General features: G+C 35.5%; 1 protein-coding gene across 10 annotated transcripts in view; it reads right to left on the reverse strand.

The window, feature by feature from the left end:
* The window catches only part of LOC139524914 (MAM and LDL-receptor class A domain-containing protein 1-like), a 228158-nt gene that overhangs the window by 117679 nt on the left and 96542 nt on the right, over nt 1-13937 (reverse strand). The window lies entirely within an intron of this gene.

Genomic DNA, 13937 nt, shown 5'->3' on the forward strand with positions numbered 1-13937 from the left:
TTCATCTCATCTACATGAACGTTGTTTGTTTACTTGTAACCGGATGTTTTTAATGTAGATATTTGTAGCACGCATGCTTGAATTCAGTATCGGGTCGACTCGTCCTGTTTACATGTTCGCCCTTGGTCTGTTCGTCCTGAGTTCTTTCGACCATATAGTACGTTTGCCCTGTGTTCATTCTCTTCACTCTTATCAAGGACGTTTTATAATACGTCCTTGCATTTATTAAAAAAAATTAATACTAAGGGTATCGTTAAACAAAACTCTAAAACACGATTTAGTGAAAATCATCTGTTCCTTATTTTGTTCCCAAGGTAAAACAATCGTGTTCAGCCAATCAAATTCTGTGTTTCTCATGATCAAATTAATAAGCTAATCAAAAACGTTTCTCTGAAGATTATTCTAACATGCTAGATTTTGAACTTTGTTGTTTCATCTAGTGTAAAATCGTGAACATGGCACTGCCACAGGTGAATTTTCATCTGCAAAGAGGGTTCTTACACAGCTTAAGGATAAAAGCTTGGCTGATTGACAAAATTCTATGATGCAGTACTACCATAAAGATAAAACTGAATAGTAGTTTTTTTCACTAATTTATTGACATAATACGTTATTTTTGTATTCAATTAAATCATTTAAAGCACGATGTAGTACTATTCTTTTTCACAAAGACCAACAAACAGGTTGGGACAACCCCCCTTTAAGAGTGGTGTCCCTTAAATGAAGGACTGTCCCTAAAACAAGGGGTCATTTTGCTGTTAAAAAAAAAAGAAAGAAAATTTTTAAGATTTTTAACTCAAATGTGGGAAAATCCATTATATTTGGAACAACTATTCTAAATGCGGGGTCAAATTAATAAAGAAGATATCATTTTAGAAACATCACAATATAATTTTGACCTGTTTTGACCATTTAATACTTGATAGATGCATAGTTCTTGAGGAAAGTTTCATAAAAAAATATGAATATAAAGGTGCTCATTTTTTACAGTGGGTTCTTATGTTCTTCCAATGATGGGTACCCCTTATTTGGAGTGTTGTTCCCAACCTGTAAAAGGTCCATCTTTGTGCATGATTCAAAATTGGAAATTTCAACAAGCATTTCGATCATGTTGACTTATTTGTTAATCTTACTTTGCTGAAAATATTGTTGTTTACATTTTATCTCTATCTATAATAATATTCAAGATAATAACCAAAAACAGAAAAATTTCCTTAAAATTACCAATTTAGGGGCAGCAACCCAACAACAGGTTGTCGAATTATTCTGAAAATTTCAGGGCGGATAGATCTTAACCTGCAAATCAATCTAACCCCATGTCAGATTTGCTCTAAATGCCTTGGTTTTTGAGTTATAAGCCAAAAACTGCATTTTACCCCTATGTTCTATTTTTAGCCATGGTGGCCATCTTGGTTGGTTGGCCGGGTAACCGGACAAATTTTTCAACTAGATACCCTAATGATGATTGTGGCCAAGTTTGGTTTAATTTCGCCCAGTAGTTTCAGAGGAAAAGATTTTTGAAAAAGTTAACGACGACGGACGACAGAGGAAAAGTGGAGGGAAAAGCTCACTTGGCCCTTTGGGCATCAATACATTGATCAACATCAATGGACTATATTTTGTGAATTGAAAAGGTAGTGGTAAGCCTTGGAAGATTTAGATATCAAGTCAGTAACATAGGGTAGTGGTAAGCCTTGGAAGATTTAGATATCAAGTCAGTAACATAAGGTAGTGGTAAGCCTTAGATGATATAAATATCAGGTCAGTAACATAAGGTAGGGGTAAGCCTTGGAAGATTTAGATATCAAGTCAGTAACATAAGGTAGGGGTAAACCTTGAACGATTTAGATATCAAGTCAGTAACATAAGGTAATGGTAATCCTTGGTAGATTTAGATATCAAGTCAGTAACATAAGATAGGGTTAAGCCTTGGAAGATTTAGATATCAAATCAGTAACATAAGGTAGAGGTAAGCCTTGGAAGATTAAGATATCAAGTCAGTAACATAAGGTAGTGGTAAGCCTATGAAGATTTAGATATCAAGTCAGTAACATAAGGTAATGGTAAGCCTTGGTAGATTTAGATATCAAGTCAGTAACATAAGGTAGGGGTAAGCCTTGAATGATCTAAATATCAAGTCAGTAACATAAGGTAGTGGTAAGCCTTGGAAGATCTAAATATCAAGTCAGAAACAAGAAAGGTAGTGGTAAGCCTTGCAAGATTTAGATATCAAGTCAGTAACATAAGGTAGTGGTAAGCCTTGAAAGATCTAAATATCAAGTCAGAAACAAGAACGGTAGTGGTAAGCCTTGCAAGATTTCAATATCAAGTCAGTAACATAAGGTAGTGGTAAGCCTTGGAAGATCTAAATATCAAGTCAGAAACAAGAAAGGTAGTGGTAAGCCTTGCAAGATTTAGATATCAAGTCAGTAACATAAGGTAGTGGTAAGCCTTGGAAGATCTAAACATCAAGTCAAAAACACGAAAGGTAGTGGTAAGCCTTGCAAGATTTAGATATCAAGTCAGTAACATAAGGTAGGGGTAAGCCTTGAAAGATTTAAAAATCAAGTAAGTAACATAAGGTAGGCTTAAGCCTTGGAAGATTTAGATATCAAGTCAGTAACATAAGGTAGTGGTAAGCCTTGGAAGATTTAGATATCAAGTCAGTAACATAAGGTAGTGGTAAGCCTTGGAAGATTTAGATATCAAGTCAGTAACATAAGGTAGTGGTAAGCCTTTGAAGATTTAGATATCAAGTCTGTAACATAAGGTAGTAGTAAGCCTTGGTAGATTTAAATATCAAGTCTGTAACATAAGGTAGAGGTAAGCCGTTGAAGATTTAGATATCAAGTCAGTAAAATAAGGAAGTGGTAAGTCTTGGAAGATTTAGATATCAAGACAGTAACATAAGGTAGTGGTAAGCCTTGGAAGATTTAGATATCAAATCAGTAAAATAAGGTAGTGGTAAGTTTTGGAAGATTAAGATATCAAGTCACTAACATAAGATAGTGGTAAGTCTTGGAAGATTTAGATATCAAGTCAGTAACATAAGGTAGTGGTAAGCCTTGGAAGATTTAGATATCAAGTCAGAAACATAAGGTAGTGGTAAGCCTTGGAAGATTTAAAAATCAAGTCAGTAACATAAGGTAGTGGTAAGTCTTGGAAGATTTGATATCAAGTCAGTAACATAAGGTAGGGGTAAGCCTTGGAAGATTTAGATATCAAGTCAGTAACATAAAGTAGTGGTAGGCCTTGGAAGATTTAGATATCAAGTCAGTAACATAAGGTAGGGTTAAGCCTTGGAAGATTTAGATATCAAGTCAGTCACATAAGGTAGAGGTAAGCCTTGAACGATTTAGATATCAAGTCAGTGACATAAGGTAGTGGTAAGCCTTGGAAGATTAAGATATCAAGTCAGTAACATAAGGTAGGAGTAAACCTTGGAAGATTTAGATATCAAGTCAGTAACATAAGGTAGTGGTAAGCCTTGAAAGATTTCGATATCAAGTCAGTAACATAAGGTAGTGGTAAGCCTTGGAAGATTTAGATATCAAGTCAGTAAAATAAGGTAGTGGTAAGCCTTGGAAGATATAAAAAGCAAGTCAGTAACATAAGGTAGGGTTAAGCCTTGGAAGATTTAAATATCAAGTCGGTAACATAAGGTAGTGGTAAGCCTTGGAAGATTTAGATATCAAGGCCGTAACATAAGGTAGGGGTGAGCCTTGGAAGATCTAGGTATCAAGTCCGTAACATATGGTAGTGGTAAGCCTTGGATGATCTAAATATCAAGTTAGTAACATAAGATAGTGGTAAGCCTTGGAAGATTTAGATATCAAGTCCGTAACATAAGGTAGGGGTAAGCCTTGGAAGTTTTAGATATCAAGTCAGTAACATAAGACAGCAGAAAGCCTTGGAAGATTTAGATATCAAGTCGGTAAAATAAGGTAAGGGTAAACCTTGGAAGATTTAGATATCAAGTCAGTAACATAAGGTAGGGTTAAGCCTTTGATGATCTAAATATCAAGTCAGTAACATAAGGTAGTGGTAAGCCTTGGAAGATTTAGATATCAAGTCAGTAACATAAGGTAAAAGTAAACCTTGGAAGATTTAGATATCAAGTCAGTAACATAAGGTAGGAGTAAACCTTGGAAGATTTAGATATCAAGTCAGTAACATAAGGTAGAAGTAAACCTTGGAAGATTTAGATATCAAGTCAGTAACATAAGGTAGGAGTAAACCTTGGAAGATTTAGATATCAAGTCAGTAACATAAGGTAGTGGTAAGCCTTGGAAGATCTAAATATCAAGTCAGAAACAAGAAAAGTAGTGGAAAGCCTTGCAAGATTTAGATATCAAGTCTGTAACATAAGGTAGGGGTAAGCCTTGAAAGATTTAAAAATCAAGTCAGTAACATAAGGTAGGGTTAAGCCTTGGAAGATTTAGATATCAAGTCAGTAACATAAGGTAGAGGTAAGCCTTGAACTATTTAGATATCAAGTCAGTAACATAAGGTAGTGGTAAGCCTTGGAAGATTTAGATATCAAGTCAGTAACATAAGGTAGTGGTAAGCCTTGGAAGATTTAGATATGAAGTCAGTAACATAAGGTAGGAGTAAACCTTGGAAGATATAGATATCAAGTCAGTAACATAAGGTAGTGGTAAGCCTTGGAAGATTTAGATATCAAGTCAGTAACATAAGGTAGAAGTAAACCTTGGAAGATTTAGATATCAAGTCAGTAACATAAGGTAGTGGTAAGCCTTGGAAAATTTAGATATCAAGTCAGTAACATAAGGTAGAAGTAAACCTTGGAAGATTTAGATATCAAGTCAGTAACATAAGGTAGGAGTAAACCTTGGATGATCTAGATATCAAGTCAGTAACATAAGGTCGTGGTAAGCCTTGGAAGATTTAGATGTCAAGTCAGTAACATAAGGTAGAAGTAAACCTTGGAAGATTTAGATATCAAGTCAGTAACATAAGGTAGGAGTAAACCTTGGAAGATTTAGATATCAAGTCAGTAACATAAGGTAGTGGTAAGCCTTGGAAGATTTAGATATCAAGTCAGTAACATAAGGTAGTGGTAAGCCTTTGAAGATTTAGATATCAAGTCAGTAACATAAAGTAGTGGTCAGCCTTATAAGATTTAGATATCAAGTCAGTAACATAAGGTAGTGGTAAGCCTTGGAAGATTTAGATATCAAGTCAGTAACATAAGGTAGTGGTAAGCCTTGGAAGATTTAAAAAGCAAGTCAGTAACATAAGGTAGGGTTAAGCCTTGGAAGATTTAGATATCAAGTCAGTAACATAAGGTAGAGGTAAGCCTTGAACGATTTAGATATCAAGTCAGTTACATAAGGTAGTGGTAAGCCTTGGAAGATTAAGGTATCAAGTTAGTAACATAAGGTTGTGGTAAACCTCGGACGATGTTGATATCAAGTCAGTAACATAAGGTAGGGGTAAGCCATTGAAGATTTACATATCAAGTCAGTAACATAAGGTAGTGGAACGCCTTGGAAAATTTAGATATCAAGTCAGTAACATAAGGTAGGGGTAAGCCTTTGAAGATTTAGAAATCAAGTCAGTAACATAAGGTAGGGGTAAGCCTTGGAAGATTTAGATATCAAGTCAGTAACATAAGGTAGGGGTAAGACTTGGAAGATTTAAATATCAAGTCAGTAACATAAGGTAGGGGTAATCCTTGGAAGATTTAGAAATCAAGTCAGTAACATAAAGTAAGGTTAAGCCTTGGAAGATTTAGATATCAAGTCAGTAACATAAGATAGTGGTAAGCCTTGGAAGATTTAGATATCAAGTCAGTAACATAAGGTAGGGGTAAACCTTGGAAGATTTAGATATCAAGTCAGTATTATAAGGTAGGGGTAAGCCTTGGAAGATTTAGATATCAAGTCAGTAACATAAGGTAGGGGTTAGCCTTCGAAGATTTAGAAATCAAGTCAGTAACATAAAGTAGGGTTAAGCCTTGGAAGATTTAGATATCAAGTCAGTAACATAAGATAGTGGTAAGCATTGGAAGATTTAGATATCAAGTCAGTAACATAAGGTATTGGTAACCCTTGGAAGATTTAGATATCAAGTCAGTAACATAAAGTAGTGGTAAGCCTTGGAAGATTTAGATATCAAGTCCGTAACATAAGGTAGAGGTAAGCCTTGGAAGATTTAGATATCAAGTCAGTTACATAAGGTAGTGGTAAGCCTTGGACGATTTAGATATCAAGTCAGTAACATAAGGTAGTGGTAAGCCTTGGAAGATTTAGATATCAAGTCAGTAACATAAGGTAGTGGTAAGCCTTGGAAGATTTAGATATCAAGTCAGTAACATAAGGTAGTGGTAAGCCTTAGAAGATTTAGATATGAAGTCAGTAACATAAGGTAGTGGTAAACCTTGGAAGAATCAGATATCAAGTCAGTAACATAAGGTAGTGGTAAGCCTTGGAAGATTTAGATATCAAGTCAGTAACAAAAGGTAGTGGTAAGCCTTGGAAGATTTAGATATCAAGTCAGAAACATAAGGTAATGGTAAGCCTCGGAAGATTTAAAAATCAAGTCAGTAACATAAGGTAGTGGTAAGTCTTGGAAGATTTAGATATCAAGTCGGTAACATAAGGTAGTCGTAAGCCTTGGAAGATCTAGGTATAAAGTCCGTAACAGATGGTAGTGGTAAGCCTTGGATGATCTAAATATCAAGTCAGTAACATAAGGTAGTTGTAAGCCTTGGAAGATTAAGATATCAAGTCCGTAACATAAGGTAGGGGTAAGCCTTGGAAGTTTTAGATATCAAGTCAGTAGCATAAGGTAGTGGTAAGCCTTGGAAGATTAAGATATCAAGTCAGTAACATAAGGCAGCAGAAAGCCTTGGAAAATTTAGATATCAAGACGGTAAAATAAGGTAGGAGTAAACCTTGGAAGATTTAGATATCAAGTCAGTAACATAAGGTAGGGTTAAGCCTTTGATGATCTAAATATCAAGTCAGTAACATAAGGTAGTGGTAAGCCTTGGAAGATTTAGATATCAAGTCAGTAACATAAGGTAGTGGTAAGCCTTGGAAGATTTAGATATCAAGTCAGTAACATAAGGTAGGAGTAAACCTTGGAAGATTTAGATATCAAGTCAGTAACATAAGGTAGAAGTAAACCTTGGAAGATTGAGATATCAAGTCAGTAACATAAGGTAGGAGTAAACCTTGGAAGATTTAGATATCAAGTCAGTAACATAAGGTAGTGGTAAGTCTTGGAAGATCTGAATATCAAGTCAGAAACAAGAAAAGTAGTGGAAAGCCTTGCAAGATTTAGATATCAAGTCAGTAACATAAGGTAGGGGTAAGCCTTGAAAGATTTAAAAATCAAGTCAGTAATATAAGGTAGGGTTAAGCCTTGGAAGATTTAGATATCAAGTCAGTAACATAAGGTAGAGGTAAGCCTTGAACTATTTAGATATCAAGTCAGTAACATAAGGTAGTGGTAGTCCTTGGAAGATTTAGATATCAAGTCAGTAACATAAGGTAGTGGTAAGCCTTGGAAGATTTAGATATCAAGTCAGTAACATAAGGTAGAGGTAAACCTTGGAAGATTTAGATATCAAGTCAGTAACATAAGGTAGGAGTAAACCTTGGATGATCTAAATATCAAGTCAGTAACATAAGGTAGTGGTAAGCCTTGGAAGATTTAGATATCAAGTCAGTAACATAAGGTAGAAGTAAACCTTGGAAGATTTAGATATCAAGTCAGTAACATAAGGTAGGAGTAAACCTTGGAAGATTTAGATATCAAGTCAGTAACATAAGGTAGTGGTAAGCCTTGGAAGATTTAGATATCAAGTCAGTAACATAAGGTAGTGGTAAGCCTTGGAAGATTTAGATATCAAGTCAGTAACATAAAGTAGTGGTAAGCCTTATAAGATTTAGATGTCAAGTCAGTAACATAAGGTAGTGGTAAGCCTTGGAAGATTTAGATATCAAGTCAGTAACATAAGGTAGTGGTAAGCCTTGGAAGATTTAAAAAGCAAGTCAGTAACATAAGGTAGGGTTAAGCCTTGGAAGATTTAGATATCAAGTCAGTAACATAAGGTAGAGGTAAGCCTTGAACGATTTAGATATCAAGTCAGTTACATAAGGTAGTGGTAAGCCTTGGAAGATTAAGGTGTCAAGTTAGTAACATAAGGTTGTGGTAAACCTCGGAAGATTTAGATATCAAGTCAGTAACATAAGGTAGTGGTAAGCCTTGGAAGATGTAGATATCAAGTCAGTAACATAAGGTAGGGGTAAGCCTTTGAAGATTTAAATATCAAGTCAGTAACATAAGGTAGTGGAACGCCTTGGAAGATTTAGATATCAAGTCAGTAACAGAAGGTAGGGGTAAGCCTTGGAAGATTTAGAAATCAAGTCAGTAACATAAGGTAGGGGTAAGCCTTGGAAGATTTAGATATCAAGTCAGTAACATAAGGTAGGGTTAAGTCTTGGAAGATCTGAATATCAAGTCAGAAACAAGAAAAGTAGTGGAAAGCCTTGCAAGATTTAGATATCAAGTCAGTAACATAAGCTAGGGGTAAGCCTTGAAAGATTTAAAAATCAAGTCAGTAATATAAGGTAGGGTTAAGCCTTGGAAGATTTAGATATCAAGTCAGTAACATAAGGTAGAGGTAAGCCTTGAACTATTTAGATATCAAGTCAGTAACATAAGGTAGTGGTAGTCCTTGGAAGATTTAGATATCAAGTCAGTAACATAAGGTAGTGGTAAGCCTTGGAAGATTTAGATATCAAGTCAGTAACATAAGGTAGGAGTAAACTTGGAAGATATAGATATCAAGTCAGTAACAAAAGGTAGAAGTAAACCTTGGAAGATTTAGATATCAAGTCAGTAACATAAGGTAGTGGTAAGCCTTGGAAGATTTAGATATCAAGTCAGTAACATAAGGTAGAGGTAAACCTTGGAAGATTTAGATATCAAGTCAGTAACATAAGGTAGGAGTAAACCTTGGATGATCTAAATATCAAGTCAGTAACATAAGGTAGTGGTAAGCCTTGGAAGATTTAGATATCAAGTCAGTAACATAAGGTAGAAGTAAACCTTGGAAGATTTAGATATCAAGTCAGTAACATAAGGTAGGAGTAAACCTTGGAAGATTTAGATATCAAGTCAGTAACATAAGGTAGTGGTAAGCCTTGGAAGATTTAGATATCAAGTCAGTAACATAAGGTAGTGGTAAGCCTTGGAAGATTTAGATATCAAGTCAGTAACATAAAGTAGTGGTAAGCCTTATAAGATTTAGATGTCAAGTCAGTAACATAAGGTAGTGGTAAGCCTTGGAAGATTTAGATATCAAGTCAGTAACATAAGGTAGTGGTAAGCCTTGGAACATTTAGATATCAAGTAAGTAACATAAAGTAGGGTTAAGCCTTGGAAGATTTAGATATCAAGTCAGTAACATAAGGTAGGGGTAAGCCTTGGAAGATTTAGATATCAAGTCAGTAACATAAGGTAATGGTAAGCCTCGGAAGATTTAGATATCAAGGCAGTAACATAAGGTTGTGGTAAGCCTTGGAAGATTAAGGTGTCAAGTTAGTAACATAAGGTTGTGGTAAACCTCGGAAGATTTAGATATCAAGTCAGTAACATAAGGTAGTGGAACGCCTTGGAAGATTTAGATATCAAGTCAGTAACATAAGGTAGGGGTAAGCCTTGGAAGATTTAGAAATCAAGTCAGTAACATAAGGTAGGGGTAAGCCTTGGAAGATTTAGATATCAAGTCAGTAACATAAGGTAGGGTTAAGACTTGGAAGATTTAAATATCAAGTCAGAAACATAAGGTAGGGGTAATCCTTGGAAGATTTAGAAATCAAGTCAGTAACATAAAGTAGGGTTAAGCCTTGGAAGATTTAGATATCAAGTCAGTAACATAAGATAGTGGTAAGCCTTGGAAGATTTAGATATCAAGTCAGAGACATAAGGTTGGGGTAAGCCTTGGAAGATTTAGATATCAAGTCAGTAACATAAGGTAGGGGTAAGCCTTGGAAGATTTAGATATCAAGTCAGTAACATAAGGTAGGGGTAAGCCTTGGAAGATTTAGAAATCAAGTCAGTAACATAAAGTAGGGTTAAGCCTTGGAAGATTTAGATATCAAGTCAGTAACATAAGGTAGTGGTAAGCCTTGGAAGATGTAGATATCAAGTCAGTAACATAAGGTATTGGTAAGCCTTGGAAGATTTAGATATCAAGTCAGTAACATAAGGTAGTGGTAAGCCTTGGAAGATTTAGAAATCAAGTCAGTAACATAAAGTAGGGTTAAGCCTTGGAAGATTGAGATATCAAGTCAGTAACATAAGATAGTGGTAAGCCTTGGAAGATTTAGATATCAAGTCAGTAACATAAGATAGTGGTAAGCATTGGAAGATTTAGATATCAAGTAAGTAACATAAAGTAGGGTTAAGCCTTGGAAGATTTAGATATCAAGTCAGTAACATAAGGTAGGGGTAAGCCTTGGAAGATTTAGATATCAAGTCAGTAACATAAGGTAATGGTAAGCCTCGGAAGATTTAGATATCAAGGCAGTAACATAAGGTAGGGTTAAGCCTTGGAAGATGTAGATATCAAGTCAGTAACATAAGGTATTGGTAAGCCTTGGAAGATTTAGATATCAAGTCAGTAACATAAGGTAGTGGTAAGCCTTGGAAGATTTAGATATCAAGGCAGTAACATAAGGTAGTGGTAAGCCTTGGAAGATGTAGATATCAAGTCAGTAACATAAGGTATTGGTAAGCCTTGGAAGATTTAGATATCAAGTCAGTAACATAAGGTAGGGGTAAGACTTGGAAGATTTAAATATCAAGTCAGAAACATAAGGTAGCGGTAATCCTTGGAAGATTTAGAAATCAAGTCAGTAACATAAAGTAGGGTTAAGCCTTGGAAGATTTAGATATCAAGTCAGTAACATAAGATAGTGGTAAGCCTTGGAAGATTTAGATATCAAGTCAGAGACATAAGGTAGGGGTAAGCCTTGGAAGATATAGATATCAAGTCAGTAACATAAGGTAGGGGTAAGCCTTGGGAGATTTAGATATCAAGTCAGTAACATAAGGTAGGGGTAAGCCTTGGAAAATTTAGAAATCAAGTCAGTAACATAAAGAAGGGTTAAGCCTTGGAAGATTTAGATATCAAGTCAGTAACATAAGGTAGTGGTAAGCCTTGGAAGATGTAGATATCAAGTCAGTAACATAAGGTATTGGTAAGCCTTGGAAGATTTAGATATCAAGTCAGTAACATAAGGTAGGGTTAAGACTTGGAAGATTTAAATATCAAGTCAGAAACATAAGGTAATGGTAAGCCTCGGAAGATTTAGATATCAAGTCAGTAACATAAGGTAGGGTTAAGCCTTGGAAGATTTAGATATCAAGTCAGTAACATAAGGTAGGGGTAAGCCTTGGAAGATTTAGATATCAAGTCAGTAACATAAGGTAATGGTAAGCCTCGGAAGATTTAGATATCAAGTCAGTAACATAAGGTAGGGTTAAGCCTTGGAAGATGTAGATATCAAGTCAGTAACATAAGGTATTTGTAAGCCATGGAAGATTTAGATATCAAGTCAGTAACATAAGGTAGTGGTAAGCCTTGGAAGATGTAGATATCAAGTCAGTAACATAAGGTATTGGTAAGCCTTGGAAGATTTAGATATCAAGTAAGTAACATAAGGTAGGGGTAAGACTTGGAAGATTTAAATATCAAGTCAGAAACATAAGGTAGTGGTAAGCCTTGGAAGATTTAGATATCAAGTCAGAGACATAAGGTAGGGGTAAGCCTTGGAAGATTTAGATATCAAGTCAGTAACATAAGGTAGTGGTAATCCTTGGAAGATTTAGATATCAAGTCAGTAACATAAGGTATTGGTAAGCCTTGGAAGATTTAGATATCAAGTCAGAGACATAAGGTAGGGGTAAGACTTGGAAGATTTAAATATCAAGTCAGTAACATAAGGTATTGGTAAGCCTTGGAAGATTTAGATATCAAGTAAGTAACATAAGGTAGGGGTAAGACTTGGAAGATTTAAATATCAAGTCAGAAACATAAGGTAGTGGTAAGCCTTGGAAGATTTAGATATCAAGTCAGAGACATAAGGTAGGGGTAAGCCTTGGAAGATTTAGATATCAAGTCAGTAACATAAGGTAGTGGTAATCCTTGGAAGATTTAGATATCAAGTCAGTAACATAAGGTATTGGTAAGCCTTGGAAGATTTAGATATCAAGTCAGAGACATAAGGTAGGGGTAAGCCTTGGAAGATTTAGATATCAAGTCAGTAACATAAGGTAGTGGTAATCCTTGGAAGATTTAGATATCAAGTCAGAGACATAAGGTAGGGGTAAGACTTGGAAGATTTAAATATCAAGTCAGAAACATAAGGTAGTGGTAAGCCTTGGAAGATTTAGATATGAAGTCAGTAACATAAGGTAGTGGTAAGCCTTGGAAGATTTAGATATCAAGTCAGTAACATAAGGTATTGGTAAGCCTTGGAAGATATAGATATCAAGTCAGTAACATAAGGTAGGGGTAAGCCTTGGAAGATTTAGATATCAAGTCAGTAACATAAGGTAGGGGTAAGTCTTGGAAGATTTAGAAATCAAGTCAGTAACATAAAGAAGGGTTAAGCCTTGGAAGATTTAGATATCAAGTCAGTAACATAAGGTAGTGGTAAGCCTTGGAAGATGTAGATATCAAGTCAGTAACATAAGGTATTGGTAAGCCTTGGAAGATTTAGATATCAAGTCAGTAACATAAGGTAGTGGTAAGCCTTGGAAGATTTAGAAATCAAGTCAGTAACATAAAGTAGGGTTAAGCCTTGGAAGATTTAGATATCAAGTCAGTAACATAAGATAGTGGTAAGCCTTGGAAGATTTTGATATCAAGTCAGTAACATAAGATAGTGGTAAGCATTGGAAGATTTAGATATCAAGTCAGTAACATAAGGTATTGGTAAGCCTTGGCAGATTTAGATATCAAGTCAGTAACATAAGGTAGTGGTAAGCCTTGGAAGATTTAGATATCAAGTCCGTAAAATAAGGTAGAGGTAAGCCTTGGAAGATTTAGATATCAAGTCAGTTACATAAGGTAGTGGTAAGCCTTGGACGATTTAGATATCAAGTCAGTAACATAAGGTAGTCGTAAGCCTTGGAAGATTTAGATATCAAGTCAGTAACATAAGGTAGTGGTAAGCCTTGGAAGATTTAGATATCAAGTCAGTAACATAAGGTAGTGGTAAGCCTTAGAAGATTTAGATATCAAGTCAGTAACATAAGGTAGTGGTAAACCTTGGAAGAGTCAGATATCAAGTCAGTAACATAAGGTAGTGGTAAGCCTTGGAAGATTTAGATATCAAGTCAGTAACAAAAGGTAGTGGTAAGCCTTGGAAGATTTAGATATCAAGTCAGAAACATAAGGTAATGGTAAGCCTCGGAAGATTTAAAAATCAAGTCAGTAACATAAGGTAGTGGTAAGTCTTGGAAGATTTAGATATCAAGTCGGTTACATAAGGTAGTGGTAAGTCTTGGAAGATTTAGATATCAAGTCGGTAACATAAGGTAGGGGTAAGCCTTGGAAGATCTAGGTATCAAGTCCGTAACAGATGGTAGTGGTAAGCCTTGGATGATCTAAATATCAAGTCAGTAACATAAGGTAGTGGTAAGCCTTGGAAGATTAAGATATGAAGTCAGTAACATAAGGTAGGGGTAAGCCTTGGAAGTTTTAGATATCAAGTCAGTAACATAAGGTAGTGGTAAGCCTTGGAAGATTAAGATATCAAGTCAGTAACATAAGGCAGCAGACAGCCTTGGAAGATTTAGATATCAAGTCGGTAAAATAAGGTAAGGGTAAACCTTGGAAGATTTAGATATCAAGTCAGTAACATAAGGTAGGGTTAAGCCTTTGATGATCT

This window comes from Mytilus edulis, chromosome 5, assembly GCF_963676685.1.
Source record: "Mytilus edulis chromosome 5, xbMytEdul2.2, whole genome shotgun sequence".
Classification (NCBI taxonomy): Eukaryota; Metazoa; Mollusca; class Bivalvia; order Mytilida; family Mytilidae; genus Mytilus; species Mytilus edulis.